Below are 4,957 nucleotides of genomic sequence, written 5' to 3'. Positions count from 1 at the left end.
TTGAGAAGCTTCATTAGCTTACCTTTCTTCTCTCTATTCTCTCATGCATTGTAGTTTATTCTGATGTCTTAACTGAATTACCTGTCATGACTTTTATTAATTGCGCATTTGAATTCTGTTTCATTTTGTGTTCTCACTTAATTCAGTCTTTGCACCGTCCAAGTTAGTCTTGGTAACTTACATGCTTTAAATGTTTATCTGACTTATGCATGTTTTTCTGTTACTATTCTCGCTTTATAATCCGTTCCTTCCTCCTTCAATTCACTCAATTCACTTCCATTCCTCTACTTTCCTCTTCAAACCCTTTCATCATCATTCAACATGACCACAGTTGAGATGATCACTGCTCTGAAGACATCGGTATTTGACCATGTCTTACCCTGGAGCCTTGATCTCTCCCCCTCTCAAATCTCCCAAGCTCTTGGGAAGATTTCAGAACTAGAAGACTGCTGGTTGACAACCAACCAAGCACTCGGTCTCCAAACTCTCAAGGAGATCCTTTCTAACCTCCTCCATTTGGCCTCTAGCCGGGAGGACTTTGAAGCCCAATTTTAGGGCATCTCTCTGCTCATTGAGAATGAGCAACGAGAAAAAGAAGAATATGAAGAAGCAGGAGAGCTTCTTCGTGCTAATGCCTGCACTCTCACCATCGACGAGAGTAAGGCTACTCTAGCAGAGTTGGCTTCCCAGCTAGCAACTCTGGATCAGAACATCCGCCCCCTTCACCTTCAACTCTTAAATCTGAAGGCGTCCAGAGTGTTCTTACATGTATAGGACTTAATCCTAGCATGTTGTTCGTTTTGTATCTCTCATGTACTCCTTTTTATGAATAAAATGAGCAGTTTCAGTTTATTATATGCATTGTTGTTCATACTGCTTTTATGTTTTTCACTCTTTTTGATGTTAACAAAAAGGGGGAGTACACAAATATGGGATTTTGGTATTTAATGATAATTTTTTTTAAATATAACCTATTAAGGAGATTAAGCATTAAAATTATAACAAATAGATATTGCCAAGCGACCTAAAAGGGAATACATTTATTAATTCTGGACAATATTTATATACCTCTGAGCAATTACGCAAACTCTGAATCCATCAAACTCTGATGTGCTTTTATATATATTCGCGTAACTTCTGATTACCTTTAAGACTTCGAATCCAGACTACTATTTGTTTTATCAAGTCATAGATTCAGGGGGAGTCTAGGTAAAATCATTGCTCAGAATCAAGAGCTATCCTACTTCTGAAGTAGCAAAATAAATCTTTTACACAAGAATAAGGTTATCTCTGATCTCTTCTCTCTTGTGTTTTAGTTTTATGTTTAAAAATTTTTCATCAAAATACTTGTTTTGTCATCATCAAAAAGGGGGAGATTGTAAGATCAAGATTTGATCAGTGGTTGCATCTCTATGTTTTGATGATTACAATTAAGGTGTGTGATGATGAACAATTGTGGTACCCTAACGTTTGTCTTTTTAAGATGTGACAAACAGGTTCTGAATCTGACCCAAGCCTACTCGTTCAGAAGAAGAAGAATCAAGGGTTACTAAAATGGGAGTTTATCAACCTATCATGTTCGTTCAGAACAGTGACAAATCCTTCAGAAGATCTGAAGCTACAAGAAAGCATTGATATGGATCAAGACAACTTGAAGTTATGAAGAACCGGAGTCAGAAGTTCTGAGGACCAGATAGTTCAGATGGAACGGTCCAGAAGCAGAGGACTCAAAGTTCTGAAGACTCAAGAAGTTGGCTCAGAAGAACCAAGGTCAGAAGTTCTGAAGACCAGAAGTTCTGAGGAACGGTTCAGAAGCTACTGTACATAGTTCAGAAGATCCACTGGAAGCTATCATCAGCAGCTACAAGCTTTCAGAAACTCACTAATCATTTGTCTTCACGCGTGAACATCTAAAGTCTTAGATAATGATTAAGTGACCACTGGTATTGTCGGGCACTAAGACAAGTGGTCAAAGAATAGAATATCCTGGACATGGATGTTTATTCTCGATGACGCTCCTACCTTGGGCAGCACAATATTCCTTATTCTCTGTATTCCACTACAACCGGTCTCTGCAAAAGCAGATCCTACAACGGTAACATTCTTCGAATCCAGAAGTATAAGAACGCTGCATCAAGATGAAGAAAGTAAGAAGCATTGCACGAATTTAGCAAACATACTTACAAAGCTCCCAAGCAATATTCTTCATACGCTTACAATTCTAAGTTTACCCTGCTTATCAGAAGCATTCATTTGTAAACACAAACCTACTACAATCTTATTGTAATTCCTTAAGAGACCAAGGTTGGTCAGATCTTGAGAGGACTGAATCAAGGTTGATTCAGTGATTAGCTAGTCTTGAGAGGATCAGTAGATCAGCTTCTTGAGAGGATACTAGTGAGAAGGTCTTTGTATTGTTAGTCACTTGTAGGTTGCAAGTGCAGTTGTAACACTCATTGATCTTAGTGAATTGCCTTCATCAGAAGAAGGAAGAAATCACCTTCACAGGTGGACTGGATTAGCTTGAGCTTTTATCTCAAGTGAACCAGGATAAAATACTCGTGTGCTTTACTTCCTATTATTCAGCACTTAGTTGTTATCCTTGAGTTTTGAAAAAGCTACAAAAATATACCCAAGATTCAAAAACTCTATTCAAACCCCCCCTTTCTAGTGTTTTTCGCACCTTCAAAAGTCTATAGCCTTGAAATCCAAATCTGAAAAGGCTAAGGCTGAGAAGTCAAAGGCTCTCCAAGCTGAAGCAGAAGAATCTGAAAAAGCATCAGAAGATTCTGATGAAGATGAGCTGACTCTGATCTCCAAGAGACTCAACCGCATCTGGAAGCACAGGCAGAGCAAGTACAAAGGCTCTGGAAAGGCAAAAGGAAAGTCTGAATCCTCAGGCCAGAAGAAGTCATCAATTAAGGAAGTCACATGCTTTGAGTGCAAAGAATCAGGGCACTACAAAAGTGATTGTCCAAAATTGAAGAAGGACAAGAAGCCAAAGAAGCACTTCAAGACAAAGAAGAGTCTGATGGTGACTTTTGATGAATCAGAGTCAGAGGATGTTGACTCTGATGGTGAAGTCCAAGGACTCATGGCCATTGTCAAAGACAAAGGAGCAGAGTCAAAGGAAGCTGTTGACTCTGACTCAGAATCAGAAGGAGATCCTAAGTCAGACGAAGAAAATGAGGTATTCGCTTCTTTCTCTACCTCTGAACTGAAACATGCCTTGTCTGATATTATGGATAAGTATAACTCTTTGTTGTCTAAGCATAAGAAACTGAAAAAGAACTTATCTGCTGTTTCTAACACTCCTTCTGAACATGAGAAAATTATTTCTGATTTGAAAAATGATAATCATGCCTTGTTGAACTCCAACTCTGTGCTTAAGAACCAGATTGCTAAGTTAGAAGAAATAATTGCCTGTGATGCCTCTGATAGTAAGCATGAATCTAAGTATGAAAAGTCTTTTCAAAGATTCCTGGCTAAAAGCGTAGATAGAAGCTTGATGGCTTCACTGATCTATGGCGTAAGCAGAAATGGAATGCGTGGCATTGGGTATTCTAAACCAATTAGAAATGAACCCTCTGTACCTAAAGCTAAATCTTTGTATGAATGCTTTGTTCCCTCTTGTACCATATTGCCTGACCCTTTACATGCTAAAGTTGCTAAGACTCCTCTTAAAAAGGGATCTTTCTCTATGTCTAAATATCATGCAAATATTCCTTTAAAATATCATGTTGAGACACCCAAGGTGATCAGAACCTCTGGGGTAACTAACAAGAAAGGACCCAGAAAGTGGGTACCTAAGGACAAGATTATCTATGTTGCAGATATCCTTGATAGCTCCACTGAAACACCAATCATGGTATCTGGACAGTGGATGCTCGCGTCACATGACGGGAGAAAGGCGTATGTTCCAAGAGCTAAAACTTAAGCCTGGAGGCGAAGTTGGCTTTGGAGGAAATGAAAAGGGTAAAATTGTTGGTACTGGTACTATTTGTGTAGATAGTAGTCCATGCATTGATAATGTGTTATTGGTAGACGGCTTAACACATAACTTATTGTCTGTAAGTCAATTAGCTGACAAGGGTTATGATGTTATATTCAATCAAAAGTCCTGCCGGGCTGTAAGTCAGATCGATGGCTCTGTTCTATTTAACAGCAAGAGGAAGAACAACATTTATAAGATCAGATTATCTGAGTTAGAGGCTCAGAATGTGAAGTGCCTTCTTTCTGTTAATGAAGAGCAGTGGGTATGGCATAGACGGTTAGGGCATGCCAGTATGAGAAAGATTTCTCAGCTGAGCAAGCTAAACCTTGTCAGGGGCTTACCCAATCTGAAGTTCGCTTCAGACGCTCTTGGTGAAGCATGTCAGAAAGGCAAATTCACTAAAGTTCCTTTCAAGGCAAAGAATTTTGTCTCAACCTCAAGGCCGTTGGAACTTCTGCATATCGACCTTTTTGGACCAGTGAAAACTGAGTCTATAGGTGGCAAAAGATATGGGATGGTTATCGTTGATGACTATAGCCGCTGGACATGGGTAAAGTTTCTAACCCGCAAGGATGAGTCTCATGCTGTGTTCTCTACCTTCATTGCCCAAGTGCAAAACGAGAAGGCTTGTAGGATTGTGCGTGTCAGAAGTGACCATGGTGGAGAGTTTGAGAATGACAAGTTTGAGAGTCTGTTTGATTCCTATGGAATTGCACATGATTTCTCTTGTCCCAGAACTCCTCAACAAAATGGTGTTGTTGAGAGGAAGAACAGAACTCTTCAGGAGATGGCAAGAACCATGCTCCAAGAAACTGGCATGGCTAAGCACTTTTGGGCAGAGGCAGTAAATACAGCATGTTGCATTCAGTGAGACCAATTCTGAATAAGACTCCCTATGAATTGTGGAAGAACATAAAACCCAACATCTCTTATTTTCATCCTTTTGGTTGTGTTTGTTATGTT

This window comes from Lotus japonicus, chromosome 1, assembly GCF_012489685.1.
Source record: "Lotus japonicus ecotype B-129 chromosome 1, LjGifu_v1.2".
Lineage (NCBI taxonomy): Eukaryota > Viridiplantae > Streptophyta > Magnoliopsida > Fabales > Fabaceae > Lotus > Lotus japonicus.
Note: the sequence above shows the minus strand (reverse complement) of the source record.